Here is a 20,684-nt window from a genome sequence, read left to right as displayed (position 1 = left end):
TCCAAAGGAAGGTAAATTTTGATGCACAAAAGCTGCCTAGTTCACTTGGGGTTCACTGGCTAGATTTCTTCCTCAAAGACCAAACCTTAAAACCAAGACTGGAACGCTGGATGCCTAATTCAATGCTCTTTTGTATGATCTGGTTTTGAAGTCAGGAAGATCTACGTTCAAGTCCCATCTCTGAAACAAACTGGCTGTGGGACACTGGGCAAGTCACCTAACCTCTCAGTTCCTCAGACAACTCTCTAAAATTACATTTCAGAGAAGATAGCTATCTCATTGGTAGTTCCTCACTGGCAGCTACCTATGCAGAGGAAACCACAGGTCCTTTCAAATGAATAAAAATAACATCTAAAAAATGTTGCCATCCTGAATATTCCTAATCTCCAAACTCCCACTATCTGTACTCTCAGGCTGAATTCCATTACAATAATGCCCCCAGGAAAAAACATCACCAGGAAACTCATCATCCTCTCAGGCTGCATCAGCTTTTGTATTTGCATCTGGTTGGCATCCTCAGTGCCCTCTGCCCATCTCTAATTGGAAGGCTGGAGGTCAGAGCAAGAATTCCTCCCAAAGTTTCCATTAAAGAGGGCTCCCAGACCAGGCAAATATTCATTTCATTCATTTACTCATTGGTCTGGTCTCCACCATGCCCCTACACCAGGTACCTTCTTCCTTATCCCCAGCCTCCCACCTCACCAACCCCTGCTTTTTAGCTTCTTTTTTGTGTATTGTCTTTCTCCATTTGACTGTAAGTTCCTTGAGAGCAGGGACTGTCTCTTTTTTTGTTATTATATCCCCAGCACTTATCACAATGCCTGGAACATCTTAGGTGCCTAACACATGTTTATTGACTGACTGACATGGTTTCAGAAGAAATTAAACTAAGCAGGAACAGGATGAGGTAGATGTTCTCCTGTCTGCTACAAAGGTTGTCTTAAAGATGCTTTCAAAGACTCTAGAGAAGATGTGCTCACATCCTGACTTATTCAATCACAAAAAGCAGTCATTTTAATCATCTGCACAATCATTAATAGAACAATAAATACAAAAGAATAATAGCAGAATAGTGGCTTGTCCTTGGACCATTTCTAACTGAATGCCATGAATAAAGAAGACTGAGATACTAAATGGGGAAACGAAAGGACACATTCATTTATTAAGTGCTTACCATGTGCCAGGTACTGTGCTAAGTGCTTTACAATTGTTATCTCATTTGATCTTCACAACAATCCTGGGGGTTACTATGAGCCCAATTAACAATCAAGGAAACTGAGGCAGACAGACCCTTGCCCAGGGTTACATATCTGGTAAGTATCTAAGGCTGGATTAGAACTCAGGTCTTCCTGACTTCAGGGGCAGCATTCTCTTCATTGTCCTACTTAGCTGCCTCAACAATATCTGAATTATTTCAGAATCATTTCCCATTTTCTTGTTCAATACCATAAGCAAGGGCAATTTATCAAATGCTTCCTTTTTCTATCTCTAAACTAGAGGTGACTTATTTTTAAAGTGCTTTGAGATCCTTAGATATATAACCCTCTATAGAATGAGAAGGTTTTTTGTGGGGCTTCTTTATATTGGTTCCCTTTCTATCTATCTGGTGACTCCTCTTCACACTCTTTTGCTGGATATTTATTAAGGTCATGCCCTCCAACTGTGGGTATTCCACAGAGTTCTGTCCTAGGCCTTGTTCTCTTCTCCTTTTATACTATTTCACTTGGTGATCTCATTAGCTTCAAAGGATTCAATTGTTTCCTCTATGCTGAAGATTTTCTACTCCACTTATTCAGCCCTAACATCTTTGCTGCCTTCAAGCTTCACATTGCTAGCTACTTCTTGGACATCTCAAACTAGATGACTTGTAGACATCTTAAACTCACCATATCCAAAACTGAACTCATTATCTTCCATCCAAAACCTTTTCCTAACTTTCTTATCACTGTGGAGGGTAATTCCCAGCCTCTCAGGTACCCAGGCATGTAATATAATACCTCAACTCCTCATTATCTCCCAAACCTCATACCAATATATTGCCAAAACTGTCGATTTTATCTTTGCAACATCTCTAGTGTATACCTCCTTCTTTCCTCTGACACTCACCTATTCTGGTGGAAGCCCCTAGTACCTCATGCCTGAACTAGAGCAGTATCCTGCTGGTTGGTCTCCTCACTCCAACTGATCCTCCACTCTGTTGTCAAAGTGATCTTTCCAAAGTGAGTTCTGACCATGTTACTCCCCTAGTCATTAAACTGCAGTGGCTCTCTATCACTCCTAGGATCAAATATAAAATCCTCTGGTGTTCAAATCCCTTGATAACTTGACCCCCAAACACAGTTCTGACATAGTCATCAAACTGCAGTGGCTCCCTATCACTCCTAGGATCAAATATAAAATCCTCTGGTGTTCAAGTCCCTTGATAACTTGTCCCCCAAACACAGACTGTTTCAGTCTTCTCATCCCTTGTTCACCCCAACACACTCTGCATTCCAGTGATACTGGCCTAATTGCTAGTCCTCACACAAGGCATTCACTCTCCCAACTCTAAGCACTCTTTTGACCTGTCCCTCATGCCTGGAATTCTCTCTCTCCTCATCTTTAGCTCCTGGCTTCCCTGGTATCCTTCAAGTGCCAGCTAAAACCCCACCTTCTTCAGGAAGGCTTTCCTGATCCCCTTTAATTCTAGTACCCTCCCTCTGTTGAGAATCTCCGAAACATCTTGCATATAACTTGTTTGCCCGTGGTTGTTTGCACATTATTTCATCTATTAGACTGGCAGCTCTTTGAGAACAGGGACCATCATTGACTTCCTTTGTACCCCCAGCATTTAGCACAGTGCCTGGCACATTGGAGGCATTTAGTAAACAATTATTGACTGACTAACTTACATTTTACAAGATATGAAATTAGCATCTTGTTGCCCAAAGTGAATGCACAAGAAAAATATGTTTACTCCCTGATGTTCACATAAGGGATGTTCCTATGACTCATTGGCAGAAAGTTTATGTCTTTCAGTAGCAAATGTCTTTGCAGCCTGTTGGCTCTGGTTATGTTACTGTAAAACAGATGAAGACCGTGCTGCGTGGCCCAGAGCACTTATTTCATAATGTCAGGGGTAGAAATTCACTATCCAAATTATTTCCCCACAGGAATACTTAAAAATGTTTCCTAGACACAGCATAACGGGAAGTAATATTCATCTGCATGAGAAAATAAAATGCAAACGTGCCCCTGACTAAGGCTCCAGTTAACAGTCGAGATCCTCTTCTCTCAGACACCCAGGAGAGAGACAGGGAGAGGGAGGACAAGTTTGTCCTCTTTCCTTTCCATCTGAAATTCCCAGCATCCCTAGTGAATGTGTATATAGAGATAGAGGATAGATAGATAAAGATCATAGCTATAGAGAGATATTAGATTGGTAAATATAGATAAACATAGATGATGGGTATAGATAGATGATAGATATCGATAGTTTGACATAGATGATAGATATAGACAGATGACAGCTAGATAGAGATAAATAGATATAGATAATAGATTTAGCTAGGTGTATGTAGATAGTAGTTAGATGGATAGATGAAAGATAAATAGATGATAGAAAATAGATGACAGATAAATAGATAATAGATTAGATAGATGATAGATAATAAATAACTTCTATATCCAGTGAATTCTCTGTTACTCAATACAATCTAGGAATTGAATTTTAGGATTACTTAAGATTGTGGATGCTAGAAAATTACCATATATGTCAAACATGGAAGACCAATTTGTATTCAAGAAAATATATTTGGTTCTACTAATAATGTAACTTCATTTTCTTTGATAATTCTGTCACAATTCATTAATTCTTTTTATATTCCTGATATCTAGAATAACAAGCAGACTGACCTTCAAATGCCAAAAAATCATCAGGAATCTAGAAAGACATCTCTCTATGTTCAAAGCAGCATGAAATGAATAATAATCGCTCATTTATAACATGTTTTAAGGATTGCAAAGCACTTTACATGTGTTATCTTGTGTGATTCTTACACTTACTTTCTGTGACAGCTAGATAGTGGATAGAGCACTGGCCTGAGTTCAAATCCAACCTCAGATACTTACTATTTGTGAGACTCTGAGCAAGTCACTTAACCCCTGTTTGTTTTAGTTTCCTCGAATGTAAAATGGGGATCCTAATAGCACCTAGCCCAGGGTTGTTTTGAAGATCAAATGATATAAGATTTGTAAAGCACTTAGCACAATGTGTTAAGTTCACTAGCACACGTATTAAGTGTCCCATAAATGCTAGTTATCATTATTATTATGGGCTATTTTTATTTTTGCTTTACGTATGAAGATACAGACAAAGAGAGGTCAAGTGGTTTCCCCAGGTCACATGGCTAACAAGAGTCTGAGATGGGAGTGACCCTCAGGTCTCCCTGGCTCCAAACTTAGCATTATCCATTATACCACACTGAACCATCTACAAAAAAGATGATAATTCCAGTCATGCAAGTGAATGAGATAATGGTGAGAGACAGAGACAGAGAGAGAAGAAGAAGAAGAAGAAGAAGAAGAAGAAGAAGAAGAAGAAGAAGAAGAAGAAGAAGAAACAGAAAAGATGACCAAGGAAAGGACTCTTGGCAATACCCAGGCTTAAGAGGCAGGAAGAGGATGATAGAAATCCAGCAAAGAAAACAGAGAAGATGAGTGTGAGACAATCATGAGAAGATTGAGGGAGCACAGTAAGAGATGCAACAAGAAGGATTGGAATCAAGGATATTGATGGGAGGGATTGCTTTGTCAAGAAGGAAGATCATGTCCTTCCTCTAAGAATGGAGGGAAAGAGGAGAAGCTGGGTAAGGACACAGGACAAGAGGAATGATGTGGAAGAGGGGAACTAAATAAGCTCATGGCCTCATTCTGCTCATACAAACATTTAGGAATTGCCTGTTGATTTCATTTATCCACCTGGACTTTATATCTATAGGTCCCATAGACTCATTTTTATGGGCAAAGATATTATTAATTTAGAGAATAAAGGATTATATACTCTCATTGAAGACCAAGTAAACATTAAAACCTCTCCTTCCAAAGGAGCCCTTCATTTATACCCCATGGGATCCATGCTTCTATTTCAAGGTTAAGTCTCCAAGCAGACTCAGTCAAGTCCAAGTGAATTCCCCTGAGTGCTTACATTGACTGGGAAAATCCATTCACCTTAGCCTCTTTTGCTACCTCAGATTATAGGAAACGATGCTGCTTTTTTGGTCGAAAGGATTACAAATGTGCTCTTTGCATGTATTTTTCCATTGGAACAAAGATCTTATTTATTCCTGCTTTGGATAGTTACAGCTGTTAATGTTTTCAGCTGTGACTTTCAGCTCCACCCACTGACTTGTTAAAAATACATACTGATCTACATCTGATTCTCTCTTAGCCCCAATCTGACAGCACTATGCCAACAGTATCTGGTTGAAAGTAAAAGTAGTAACAACAGAACAAATCATAGATAGCAAGCTGGCCTTAGAGTCATGACAATCTGGATTCAAGTTCTGACTTTCACTCATACTAGATGTGTGGCAAAGAGCAGATCACTTACCTTCTCAGCATCCCAGGCAACTCTCTAAGACTTTAAGTTATGGATTAGTTGTTGGTCTGTATCAGTAGATGGATTTGTCCACTACAAATTCCCCAGATCAGTAAAATTATAGATCTAGCCCAAGATAGGTAAACAGATACATGTGTGCGCGCGTGCGCGCATGCGCGCACACACACACACACACTTGAATTTATGGGCCCACAGTAAAAACAAGTATACCACCAACATGGCATTGAGAAATTATTGCTACTACCAAGATGGGTTCACAGTAGAACAAAAAACTATACTGCTATGCAGCAAGTGTTGTAAGATGGAGGCAAGAATGGCATGTTGGAAAGTACTGGACCTAGAGAAGAGATACTGGGTTTGAATCCTGGCTCTGTTACCTATATGACTTTGGTCACATTCACTTCTCTGAACCATCTCTAAAATGAGTGCAAGACTAGACAATCTCTAAGGTTCCTTTCCTCTCTAAATCTATGATCCTTTGTAGTTATGGTACCTCACTTAGGTAGACCTTAGTTTAAAAATTCCTGTTTAGACACCCCAGATTCTGGGTCAGCTCTCCCTGGAGAGACAGAAAACTTCAAATCAATTGGAATTCATGACTGGGCATCTTACAGACCAGGGGGACTAACTGAATGATTTTCCTAGGCTGCTGGGGAGCTGAGTGTAATTATCCCAGAGGCCATGGTAAAACTATTTTTTTCAAACACTATGCTTGAACCCATAGTTCATTCTGCCTTTGTAGACAGTCTTATTGAGGCATCTTTGATCAATGAATAAGCTAAATGAACTCTTCGATCAAGTAGGAGCTGGACTGCCCACATGGCATTCCCCATTTACCAAATTGAATACAACCATACCACCTGGTGACCCCCTATTAACTCTTCTTAGGATCATGATACTCAAAGGGTAACTGTCTCTCTCAATCCACATCTAACAAGCCCTCATTTCCACTGAATCACATTGGCCAAACCAAAATAAACCATGTGATGTCATAATAAGATATAACATATTTACTTAAGATGGAAAGCAAGTTAAAAAAGAGTACTCTCATCATGCTTTTCCCCAAACTACCTCTGGCAAAGTCTCCAGGAACCAGAGGCTTCGAGTCCACTTGTCTGTGCTTCCAATGCTGCTTTTGAGCATGACACTGAAAGTTAATGGATGGGAAAGGAATGTTAACAACTTGTTTAAAGAACACTCAAATCTCAGTTTCCAGAAACTCTTCTATTCACCCCAGGAAGGTTGAAGCATTGCAGAGACCTTTTGCTCACTCTTAGGGCCAAGAGGGCCAAATACTTCCCAGTACCACTTTTACTAGAAAGCTGGAGTGCCAGCCTGGGCTATATGCAGATGACAACACTGTCACAAGCCAGTGAGAGTCCCTACCTTCTTCTCCTCTCTTCTCTCTTCTTCTCCTTTCTCCCTCACTTTGACTACAAGACTTAAACCCACAAGGATCTTGTCTCCATCATGAAATTCCAGTTATCCCTGATAATGGGAATACTTAAAGCATCTGAGATTCAAAGGTCAAATGGGGGGATAATTACCAAAAGGAACATGAGACAGACACATACCATTTCCACCTTTCCAAAACTCTCAGTAAAAAAAAAACTTGCTGTACTTATAAATCACACCAGGTACATACCATCTCTTGCCATACTTGTTTTTACTGTGAGCCCATAAATCTCCATCTTCTCCATCATGCCCCAGGAAGCTTATAGCTTATTACTGGGGAAACCTCATCATCCTGCAAGATCTCATCAGCCTTGATGGAAGTACCATCCTTTTAATTTACCTCTTCACCACCCCCCATCTCTCTGATTGGAGGGTGGAGCCATTGATTCTAAAATGTAATCTCTACCCCACCCCTCCCCAGTTGCACTACTCTGGGACTTCTCTGGTTTCTATCATGGCCCAGCTTCAGGTACCTCCCTCCTCTCCCTTTTTACTCTTTCATGTGTTGTCTTCCCCCATTAGATTATAAACTCCTTGAGGTGAGAGAATATTTCCTCTTTTTTTTGTATTTGAATCCCCAATGCTTGACATGTAGAAGGCTTTTAATAAATGTTTATTGACTGATTACATATGTATGTGTATACATATGTATATACATATATACACATACATATACATATATACATGTATATATACATACACATAGACATATGTGTGTGTGTATATATATTTTTTTCCATCAGCGCAGGCATCTGACTGCAAAAATAACCTTCTTCACTATTTCTCCTGAAGCATTATGTTATCCTAGTCACTATTTGAGTAACAATGGACCTTAAAAGGATCATAGGTCAATAGATTTAAAGCTGGAAAGGACCTTAGAAGTCACTTACATTTTACAGATAGGAAACTGAGGACCAAGGGTTGACATGACTTATCTGTGGTCACATAGATATTAAGTGATAGAGCCAGAATTTGGACCTAAATTCTCTGACTCCAAATACAACACCTGTACCACATAGCCTCATAGATTAAGGATCTATTAAGGACTTCAGTCTCCCTGCCACCCAAAGATTTTTCTTTTCTTTTCTAGGTTCACATTAAGTAGCAAATGGTTAGGGTTGGGATTATGGTCTGGTTAATCCTGAGCTAATAAATAACAGACTGACTCAGTACCACCAGGCCCACTGGCTCACAGTCCTAATCCTGACTTCATGACAGACCGAGATTGTCTATCACCCTCTCCAACCTCTGATGAGTTAACTCTACTCCCTTGGGACCCTCAAATCTGAAGTATTAAAGGAAGCCTTTGGATTTGGTCCTGCCCCCTAAGACTGAAACAGTCTTCCTTGACTTATTTGATCCCCAGGGAAAGTAATTTCCTCCTTTAGGAATCATCCTCAAGCCCTTCTCCCGGAGCTGTTGTCCAGCTACCTCCATTGGTACACATGCAGTTGGTATATGAGCCCTCGTTCATCAGTCTCTCACCTTCCTGATGACCACAGCATCTGACCAATTGCTCTATGGGCCACAGAGGATTACAATAGTCTCTCTTTCCATGGTCCCAACCATTCTCATGGGGGTTTTTGTAGCTTAGTAGACGACCCAGTCTTTTAACTACTTAGTGTATGGTGGCTTTTCACCAGTGTGTTACCCTTTGTCTTCCAAGATTTCTTATCAGGACTGGATCCATTGGGTGGAGTTCTGGGCAGAGAAATTGAGCGCCATGTTGTCACATATTATTCTCTGACCTTTTCTGATTATTGACCAAAGCTGGACAATGGACTTCTTTCCACCAAACTCTGAGCCCAGAGGTATACTATTATGAATATCAAATTGAAATTCACTATGTGCTTTTTTTGTATACCTTGTTGTTGTTTATCCTTCATTCTCAAAGTAGACCATGATATTAGGAAGGTGGTGCCATGACTTGCAAGTGAATTGGATTTAAGTGAGGGCCGTGCAAAGTCACCAGCCTCACTTTCTACTCGGGACCAATGGCAAGCTATAGATCAGGATGAATGGAGATGGCCCCAGTTTTGTATATCTATACTTTCCCTTTAAGCCTTCGAATTCTGAGGCCTAGGACCATAGTAGGGGTCAGAACAATGTAACATCAATGGTTCCATGAAAGAAAGGGAAACAACACTTTCACAGGACTGGATACATCAGGGTCTTCAGGGCCCACTCTTCCATCGCCTAGAAAAATAATACAGCCTAATCACTGGGGTATTGTTTGTGAAGAATTTTTGTTGTTGAGTTGTTTCAGTAGTGTCTGACTCTTTGTGACCCCATTCGGGCTTTTCTTGGCAAAAATACTGGCGTGGTTTGCCATTTTCTTCTCCAGCTCATTTTACAGATAAAGAAACTGAGGCAAACATGGTTAAGTGACTTGCCCAGGGTCACACAGCTAGTAAGTTTCTGAGGCCAAATTTAAACTCAAGTACTCCTGACTTCAGGGCTGGTTCTCTATCCACTGTGCCAAGTAGTTGCTCTCATGAAGAATAAGATCCAAATATATCAATAAATACAGATGTTAGCTTCTGGGACTGAAAAATATTCAGAGGTTCACAGCTGTTTTAGAAAGAGTTGGAAGATGGAACTCAGAGGGGAAACTGTTGCAAAGCTTAGCAATTTTAGCATGAGGTCAGGTTCCAACAACTTCTCAAAAATGTAATTTGGTATGATGGTGGTGATTTCATTTAAAGAAGATCATAGAATGCTAGAGCTGGAAGAGACGGTGGGAATCAGTGGTCTTCTTTCTCTCACATATAACATTTCACACATCAGGAAGCTGGAGAGGAGAGAGGTAGAGAAAGCTGTTCAACCTGAGCTAATTTATGACTATAAGATTTCAAACCTATTTCTCCTGCTTTCCAGGTCTTCCCCCTGAATAACAAACTGTAGCCAAGTGCTTATAGTAAAATAATAAAAAAGAAAGTCATCCATAACTGACAACCCAAATCATTTGCTAAAACTTTTAAAGTGTAGTTCAAATACTCATAAACCCCATAGTGGAAGTTTGAGTAAACAAAGGAAATAATACAACCCAATAGTAAATAATGCAACCTCATTCTTCAGGGAGGGTGGAGGTCAAGGGTTTGGAAACCATTATAGAGTCAGCATCAGCATTTCTGCTTAGATCACTAGGTATTCACATTTGATAGTGTCTTTAGCCAATGATAATGTTCCCTCATAGTCCTAGTAACCTCTATGGCTCTGGACCATTTCCTGACTCGGTGGCTTATGACTTCATTCCTGCTTTGCCATCTCAGAGGCTCCTTATTTGGTACTTATCTACTACATGCCTTCAGTTCACGGTGTTTCAGGAACTGTTGTCTTCTCTATTGTTGCCATGTTTTGGAGCTATGTATATTCTTTTGGTTCCTTCTCCACTACTCCTGCACCTTGCCTCTTGCAAAGGTATGAGAGGAGTCAAACAAGCAGGTAGGAAAGGATTCTGGGCCTTGCTGCTGCCCAGGAATTCAAAATTTTCATTCTAGTCAATGGTTTTCATCTTTTTCCCAACTCAAGCTTGAGCTGAAAGGAATCTGGATAAATCTGAGGTTTCTCCTTTTATAATTTCCCTCCCTGTCTAGTGATGGATTAACAGAATTTTAGGGTACACAGTTGCAGCTGCACTGTGCAAGGACTAATTCTGATAGACTTAGCCCTTCTCAGCAATTCAAGGTCCTAAACTTTTCCAAAGGACTCATGATGGAAAATGGCATCCACATCCAGAGAAAGAACAACAGAGTCGGAATGTAGAGTGAAGCAGACTCTTTTCTCTTTTGCTATGTTTTGTTTTCTTTCTCATGGTTTCTCCCATTTGTTATAATTCTTCTATGCAACATGACTAATGTAAAAATGTGTTTAATAGGAATTTATATGTAGAGCATATATCAGATTGCATGCTATCTTGGGGAGTGGAGAGGGGAGGAAGGGGAAAAAATGTAAAACTTATGGAAATGAATGTTGAAAACTGAAAATAAATAAATTAAACTTTAAAGAAAAAACAATGTTAGGGTGAGAAACCACCATCGAGGCCATTTAGACCAATCTCATTTTACAGATGAGGAAACTGAGGCCCTCAGAGGTTACTTGCTCAAGGTCACATAGCTAGCATGAATCAGGGCCAGAACTAGAACTCTGATCTTTTCATTCTGGGTCCAATTCTCCATGTACTATATTATGAAGAGCTTAGGAATAGTGAAACCAGGATAGGAAAAGGAATAGGAAGGCTTTGTAGGAAAAACCAGAGGCCTAATGATTCCCAAACTATGTAATACCATCAGCCTCTAATAAGTGAGAGAAGACAATATTACTGTACCCAGTTTAAAAGGACACAAAGGCAGAAACTAGCCTCACCTAGTGCAGGAACAGCCTACACAATAGACCTGTCTCTTGTGACAAGAGCCGTCAGGGCCATCATCCTGGGATTTGAACTCTGGCTACTTGGTCGCAAACAGAACAAATTCTGGACAAAACTGTGAAGTCTGTACTTTTTGTCTTTTACTCCTCTCCCTGCCAGCTCCTCAGTCTACACCTTGTAGACTTGTCCTTCCACTAGACATTCTGTGCCCTCAAACTGACTCCTGGCTGGCCGGTGCACCCTCAAAGAGTGTCAACTACCCCCTCTCCCCCACAAGTGACAGTCTCTAATCCCTCAAACCTGTCTCTTCTGAATTCCATCCCCTAAGGGCACTTCTCTCTCCTCTTCAAAGTCAAAGCTGGGGGTTAATAAAGGAAACATAGTGCTAAATTGATGGCATAAATTTAGCTAATGAGTTATCCTCTCCATAGGGGAAATTTTTCTAGACCTTACGACTTACCCCAAGTTAGAATTTAAGATTGTAACAGGCAATGGTGGAGACATTTGGGTCCATGGAGGCCTTCTGTACTCCCTCTAATCACTCAGTCAGTTTATAGGAGACTGGCGTACCCTCTCAGAGTCTGGCCACAGGATTTCTTTGCTACTGCACTCATTGCCTCATCTGGTGGTATAAGACTCAAGTCTGAGAAGAGGACAGCAGAAGGGGATATGACCCATGGAAACATATGTCTACCCAGAAATGGGAAGATTAAAAAGCCAGTGGGTTGAAGGGAGGTGTGCTAGCGAATGTTTAACAAATGAATCTCTTAAAACAATGTACACAGGACACACTTTTAGTTTAGTCTGTATTACGAAGATTTTCTCCTTCACTTTCTTAAGTCTAAACAATCAACAAAACAATACATTTTTTAGATTTTTAGAATTTACCAACTTGTGAGAGGTAAATGCTCAGACTGAAAATTTAGCAATTTAACAATCAACTCTCTGTTTTGAACATGTTAAGTTTTTGATGCCTAAGGGACCTCCATAAGAAGATGTTCAGCAGGCAGTTGTTGATGAGGGGGAGTAAATAAAGCTCAGGGGAGAGATGAGGAATGGATATGTAAATAAGGGAGACATTTGTATTAAGGGGATCACCCATCATAATTGATTTAATCACCAAGAGAGAGAAGAGAAGATGTCCAGACTAGGATTTTGAGGAAAACTTCTACGTGTAAGATGATAGATTTAGACCTGTAGGGAACCTCAGAGTCATCTACTCCCATCTCTTCATTTTACAAATGAAGAAATCGAGACCTCGGGGTGGTAACTCAACTAGTAAATATCTGAGACAGGATTTGAACCAAGGTTTTTCTGACCCCAAGTCCAGGGGCCCATATACTTGGTTATGCTGCCTCTTACTGTGAGAAAGACAGAAGCGCCTAGAGCAGAGGACACCAGGGAATATTGAGACAAGTTGGAGGATAATCAAGATCCACAGCATGAGCCAAGGGAGGTGAAAGTGGTCAACACGGTCAAAAGATTCAGAGAGGCCATGTAGGATGAGGACTCAGAGGAGGCCAGCGAATTTCACCAGAAGATGGAAATAATGTGAGAAGAGGAGATTTAGGAGGAAGGGGAGTTTGTTAACAAAATAATAATAACTTCCAGAGGGCGCAGTGGAAATGGACAGCAGCAAAGGATGGGGACTGGGGAAGACTAGGGATGAGCTCAAAAGGGTTGAGATTATGAGGAGAGGTAGTAATTGGGAGGAAAGAGGTAGGCAAATACTAGCCATAGGGCAGGAGGTACCAAGTACAGAGAAGTGAAATCTATTCCAAAGTTCTAAATCTGGACTCCAAATTGGAGCCCCTTTACTTGATTGTACTAAGAGAGAGTGTAGATTATTTGTTCCACAGGAAATGTATCCCAGAAACTAGACCTATTTGTTCATGTTTGGAGTATTCTGGCTGGATATTTTATTTTGCACACCCTCATCAGATTATGAGGAAACTGCTTTTCAAACTGAAGGTGCAATAGAAATGTGATTTCATCAAGGGGATGCCCATCAATTGGGGAATGGCTAAACAGGTTGTGGTATATGAATGTAATGGAATACTATTGTACTATAAGACATGGGGAAGATACGGACTTCATAATAACCTGGAAAGACCCACATGATATAATGCTGAGCAAGCGAAGCAGAACCAGGAGAATGTTGTACAGAACCACAGATATATGGATTCTGTGATGACTAGCCTTGATAGACTTCACTCTTCTCAGCAACACAAGATTCAAAGACAACTCCAAAGGACTCATGATGGAGAGAGCTATCGACATCCAGAGAAAGAACTATGGAGTCTGAATGCAGATTGAGGCCAAACTATTTACTCTCTTTTTTTCCCCTCTTTTTTTTGTTTTTGTTTCTTCTTTCTCATGATTCATTCCATTGTTCATAATTCCTTACAACTTGACTATTGTATAAATAAGTTTAATGAAAAGGTATGTGTAGAACATATATCAGATTCCATGCTGTCTTGGGGGGGGAGGGGAAGAAAATCTGGAACTCAAAAATATGCCAAATTGAGTGATGTAAACTAAAATGAAAAATCGTAATTTAAAAAAATGTGATTTCATAGTTGAGGTCACCGGTACCATTGGAGAAAGGAGTTTCATTTCATTAGGAAGCTAATGCCTTATATATGAAGGAAGGAAACAAGCTTTTATTGTCTACTGTGTACCAGGCACTATGTTAACTTCTTCAGAAATTTTCCTCACAAAAACATTGTGGGGTAGGTACTACTGTTATACTAATTTTACAGTTGAAGGAACTGAGGCAAGCAGAAGTTAAATGACTTGGCCAGGGTCACACTGCTATTAAGTGTCTGAAGCTGGATTTGAACTCAAGTCTATCCTGACTTCAGGCCCACTATTCAAAGGAAAGCTGTGCCATCTATAGCTTCCTCATAGACTAAAGGGCTAAGAAGACAAGGAATCTAGAGGTATGAGTTTATCTGTCCTTTCTCTTGATATTAATTTGCTTTGTTTTCTTGAACAAGTAATTTATGGCCTTGGGATTTCAACTTAATGTGAGGATTAGAGATCATGTGTAGGACAGAGGTTCTTCTTAGGCAGCCTGAGGAAGCCTACTGACCCTTTCTTAGAATAATGGTTGGTTGCCTACATTCCTAATCAAAATAAATGCTAATTTTCAATTAGAAATCAGTTAAAATAAAGATATAATTATTTTCCCATCCAAGTTCACAGATCCCCTGGAATCTATAGAAACCTTGGCAAAGCAATGCCCTCACATGAAGTTGCCCAAAAGAATTTCACTTCCGGATAACTTTATTCGTACATTGTAACCAAAGCACATCACAGAATGAGGATACCTCCACTGGCATGTAATTAAATCAACAAGCTTCTCTATTAAGTGGTTACTTTATGCCAAGCACTATGCTGATCACTTTGTACCCAATCAATAGAGACAAAAATTAGATGGTCTGATTCTCTCTAATATTGCTTTGCTTAACATGATATTTTCACAAAACCAATTAACAACATTAGATAAGAAATGACTGCATATGAATGTGAAATGCTTTGGAAGATATGTAAGACAATGTGTATATACGGCATAATAATAGCTCATGGAATTGTATCACTTTAAAGTAGTGGCAGGCTAGGTCTAGAACCTGGGGTTCCTATTCACAATCCACTCCTGGACACTGTGTCGGGCTACTGTTTGAGGTTCATGTAGAGCACAGCTTAGAAAGCAGCCACCTCTGTGGGGTTGGGGGAGGCGGGAGGGGTGCAGGAAAGGAGATAGTTTCCAACAAGTCAGCAACTGATGACACTCAGAGACTCTTAATGAGGCAGAAATGGGCCAGTCTGTTTTCAGCTGAAACTCTAGGAGAAATTCAGGAAGCCAAAATCTGTGATTCACCACATGATTGCAACACCATAACTAAACTTGAGCAATGGAGTTGAAGATGGACCAGCATCCTTAAGTGAATTTCCTTGCTTTTGTGGTTTTCCATTAGCCTCTTTACTGTCATCTTAACACAGCACTCTTATTTGTTAAGGTCCATAGATAGTCAGTGATTAGGTTTCCTTGTGATCATTACATCATACCTGGATTATATTTGCAGGGTAATCTCCTGCAGCTGGATTAATGTCATCTCTTCTGCCTGGATCTCAGCATCCCCCACTTCCATCCCCAATAAGTGACTGCTGGAACTCTTCCACAGACTTCTAAGAATTTCAGTGGTAAGCTGTAATACTGGTGTGACTGGTTCAAGAAAATGGACTTCATAAACAGAAATAAAAGGTGATGTTTGAAAAATCAAGCCTACAATTGCACTTGCCTAATGAAGCAGAGTGGGAAGCCCATCTTTTGGATAAAGAATCAAAGAATACAAAGAATGAAAGCCCAGGACACAGGTCCTGAAGCACAGGAACCTTTTGAAACCAAACCTAGCCTACTAGCAAAGTGTCTTGAAATCCCTCACCCCCTGGGAGCCTCCAGAGTAGCTGCTTTTTTATTATTAAAATCTTTTCAAAAAGAAAAAAAAATCTGCAGCCTCATTAGTATGCAGACCAATTTTTCATTCATCTGGAATCCACAGCAGCATTTTAATGTGCAAAGCCCTACTACTCCATTTCTCTCCCCTGAAGAAAAATAGCTTAATTTCTCCAGTTGATAGATTTTTCTGGTCCTTCAGACAGTAGAAAAGAACTCTGGAAAATCTGTGTCTGAACTATCCACAGGCATTTTATAATGGCTGTAAATAGGTCTATACAGAATGGCACTCTGAGCATCCCTAGGAATGATTTCCTTGACACCATTATGATTAGTCCCTGCTAAATAAATAAATAGATACATAGAGAAATAAACACACAAACATATAAATAAATAAAGCAAGCCAGCTCTCCAGCTTCTCCTCCACCTTGTACTTTTCTAAGCTCCCAGACCCTCCTACCTAGCTCGTTTCCCAAACCCAATGTGTCTCCATGTCTGCCCCACAGATAGGTGGATCAGTCAACCTCATCCCAGGCTCTACCACATCCTCCCACCCTGCCCCCTAAATGGAGACAGATTTCACCAGCATGAATACAATCTAATTAGGTAGGAAATTAGAGCCAAAATTGGGGGTTAATCATTTTAGCTGCCTCTCCCCTTGTCAACCCAAGCAAGCAGCACTCTTTCAGATGAATACAATGAGCAGGCTCCTGTCTCCAGCCCTTCCGGTCCATGGGTGCTTCCTCCCTCCAGTGGAATGATGTCTACCGCTACTTAGGCCAGCCTTTGGGCCATAGAGAAAAGCTGTCCCACTAAGGAAGCAAGGGAGTTTAATGCTGTGATATCTCCACTATATTAATCATCCTCCCAATTTTCCAAATTTGCAGGAGGGAAGGAGAGAAGCAATGAGATTAGGTGTTCCTCCCTTGCCTGGCCCCAAAATACAAACTTTCTAACATCAGAGTGTTTCCTTCATGTCTCTGCAGTTCTTTTAACATATTAGGAGATGAAATATTTGTTGAATTCAACTGCCTGAGGTACTCAGGCTAAGCTTATGGAACTTGGAATCAGGTGAAATGGATTTTGGTCCGGCACTGACTCTGGAGCAGGATGACCTGGGTTCAAGTCCAAGCACTGCAGTTTACTACTTACGTGACTTTGTATTGAGTCATTTAACCTCTCTGCTCATCCAGTCAGTCAACAAGCATTTATTAAGCTTCTACTCTCCTCCAGGAAGTATGCTAAATGCTGAAGAGTCCAGAGGAAGAGACAACACACAAACTACCATGTAAAACAAGATAAATACAGGATAAAATGGAGTTACTCAACAGAGGAAAGGCCCTAGCATTAAAGGGGGTCAGAAATTGTATCTCGTACAGGGTTGGATTTCACCTGGTCCTTGAAGGACACCAGAGAAGCCAGGAGGTCAAGATGAAGAGGGAGAGAATCTTAGGCAATGGGAGACAACCAGTGAAAATACCTGGACTCAGGAGGAGTGTCTTGTAGGGGGGGGAGAAAGGATGTCACTGTCACTAGATCACTGTCTTTATGGAGCAAAGTGTAAGAAGACTATTGGGGGTTGAGGCAGGGATGAATATCAAATAGAGAGTTTTGTATTTGATCCTGGGGCTGGAGTTTATTGAATAGTGGGTGGCATGGTCAGATCTGAGCTTTAGGAAAATTGATTGAGTAGACTGGAGAGACAAGGCAGGGAGACCAACCAGCAGGCAATAGTCCAGGTGTGTGGTGGATAAGGGCCTGCAACAAGGTGGTGGTGGTCTGTTGGTCAGTTAGTAAACATTTATGAAGTACCTACTAAGTGCCAGGCAGCAACATCAGAGGACAGAGGGAATGTAAAGTGGGTCTCAGTTTGTTCATCTGTAAGATAGAAATTATCATATTTCCATAGCTACCTCACAGTAGTGTTGTACTAGATGGTCTCTGGGATCTCTTTCCTCTTTAGATCTGTGCTTTATCCTAAGCATCCCAATTCTAACATTTGGTAAATCACTTAAGCTCTCCAAGGTTCAATTTGCTCACCTGAAAATGGGGAGAACAATACCTGTACTATCTCATAGGATTGTTGTAAAGTACTCATATAAAGTACAAGTTATTTTTGCAAAGCCAGGCCAGCCTAGGTCCAAATCTCCTCTCTTGGATACCAAAACCAAAAATTCCTTATTCAGGTCCAAAGATTGTGTGCATTAGTTTTAATATGTTTTGTTTTGCTTTTCCATAAGCTCCTTCCACCCTGGATGCCTTATGGCAAACAGAGCTTAGCCATTTTTTCCCCTAAACTTTCCAGCCTTCAGAGATACACAACCTACCTCTTGCTTCTCAGTGTGAGAGCTCCTAGTGTACAGGGGAAATTTGGAAGAACAGAATAAGGTTGGCAGTCTGGCAGAATTTCATCTGCCAATGAGCCAACTCTTTCCAGTCTTCCAGTTTACCAGGTCCCTTTATCTTATCTGCCCAGACAGACACACAAAGAGCTAAGACTGGCAAGGGGTAACACAAAGGGACTATGGGGATTCACATAACTTGTGCTTCCCATGCTGCACCCAGACATTGCACTCGAATAATTTTCCCTCAAAAAGAAGAACCAGGTTCGGTATCAATATTAAAGTTTCTCTAATGAACATCAGTTTTGCATCAGTAACCTACTTTTATCTTGATAATGAGCTGGAAGAACTGCCTACTGTTTCAGTGTCCATTTTGCAGGTGGCATCAGGGGGCAGTTAGGGGACTGTATCCCCTGGCCAGCTGGTAGCAGGGTTAGGCCTAGAACTCATGTTTCCAAAATCTCAGCCCAGGGCTCTCCACATCAGAATATACCTCACTTATCCTTCAGTCCACGTAACATACACACATCCATATTTCATCAGAATCACCAAAGAGAAACCATTTCACAGTGAAATACAGTGGGTCCCCTATAAAACAGGCCAAGTCTTTCCCCCTCCTCTCATTTTCTATGTGTGCGATTTAGAAACTAAACGAGAAAGCCAACACAAATCAATTCAATTGTCTTTGAATATGACAGGTTGACTTGCGACCTGTCTCATCTGCTACCTGACTGTGTTGTTTGCATCCTATTAAAACAGATGACTGGTGTGCTATTTATATAGTGCTGGAGCTCCCAGCTATGACAGCCTTTGAATCATGGGTCTTTCTTCACAGTACAATTCACTACAAAACCCTTCCACCAATTGACATTGTAACAGGAGTGTCACGATAAAAAGTAGTTTATCCTTCAGCACCAACAATGCCTTGGTATTTTTTTCCTCCACCCTGTTACTTGGGCTTCTCTGTAGAGCACTTTGTAAGAGCCACATTTCACTGTTAGAGTCAATTCATTACTTTCTGTCACATGTCTTATACTGTCAGCTCCCTTTCTTAGCCATGGTAAGTGGATGATGAGCCCCTGCAAAGTTTTAATGGGCTCTTTAGATGACTTAGTGAAGCCTGTGAAGCCTTGGTGAAGCATTGAGTGGAAGGCACAGTGGCCATATGAGAAATCTGTCTCTCCACCACCACTCTTGGTGCCTGGCATAGTTGCGCTATAGGGGCAAGGATCACAGATTATAGATGGAGAGCAGGGAGGACCTGAGAGATGATCTAGTCGAATCCCGCCATTTTACAAATTAAGAAATTGAGGCTCAGAAAGGTTAGGTTGAGTGATTAACCCACGGTCTCAGAGGTTATAAGGGCAGAGCACGAGATCTCTGATTCCAAACCCTGAACAATCTCCATTAAACCACAGTGCTCCCTAGGAGTCAGAATCCTGGCTTGGAGACCCAGATCGATGAGGGGAGTTCACTAGGAACTTCTCCATGTGTGTCAAAGATACTGCCATCTTTTCAGTCACCCAGGTTCACAACCTTGACATTATCCTTGACTCTCTATTCTCTCTCACCCCACATGCCCCGTCCAAGTTGCCAAATCTTGTTTCTCACACTGGATTTCTTCTCTCTACTCACATGACCATCACTCTAGCAATCATGTTTATCACCTGTTGCCTAGACTGTTACAATAGTCTCCTATCTGATCCTTCTCTTCCCAGCCTTCACCGTGCCATGACTTCTCCACCGGAACCATCACCTCTACCTCTTCCCCACCAGTAAACATGGGATTCATGGGCTGTTTGGCTTTCATAGGTGAGTTTTAACTTTATTTTACCAAGGCCTAGACCTATTTCTTTTTCTTCTCCACCCCTTGCCAAGCCATACATGTGCCACTCCAAGGCAACTGGTGGCACAGTGGAGAGAGCACTAGTCTTGGAGTCAGGGTGTTCTAATTTCAAATCTGGCCCCAGATACCTACTAGTTGTGGTGTCTTTGGGCAAGTCACTTAACATCTGTTTGCCTCAGTTTTCTCAACTGTAAAATGAAGATGATGAGAATAGCACCTACCTCACAAAGTTGTCATGAATATTAAATGAGATGATATTTGTAAACAAGTGTCTGGCACATAGTAGGTGCTATATAAATATTCATTCTCTTCCCTTTAGTGTTTCCCTTTTCCACTCTTTCCAAATAGAATGTAAGCTCCTTGGAGCAGGTACTATCTGCTACTTGCATCCCCAGTACTTAGCATAGCACCTAGAATATAGTAAATGCTTAATAGATGGTCTATCAGTCTCTCTCCTCTGGAGTCTCTCCTTAGTTCTTCACCTATCTTCTAAAGTAATTTCCCTAAAAAAACAGGTCTTACTACATCACCCTCCTACTGAATAAATCCCAGTAAATAAAGAAAATTTTAAAAAAGAAATTCTAGTAGCCCCCAGGGCGTTTCTAGGATCAAAT

The sequence above is a fragment of the Trichosurus vulpecula genome, chromosome 1 (genome assembly GCF_011100635.1).
Source record: "Trichosurus vulpecula isolate mTriVul1 chromosome 1, mTriVul1.pri, whole genome shotgun sequence".
NCBI lineage: Eukaryota > Metazoa > Chordata > Mammalia > Diprotodontia > Phalangeridae > Trichosurus > Trichosurus vulpecula.
Note: the sequence above shows the minus strand (reverse complement) of the source record.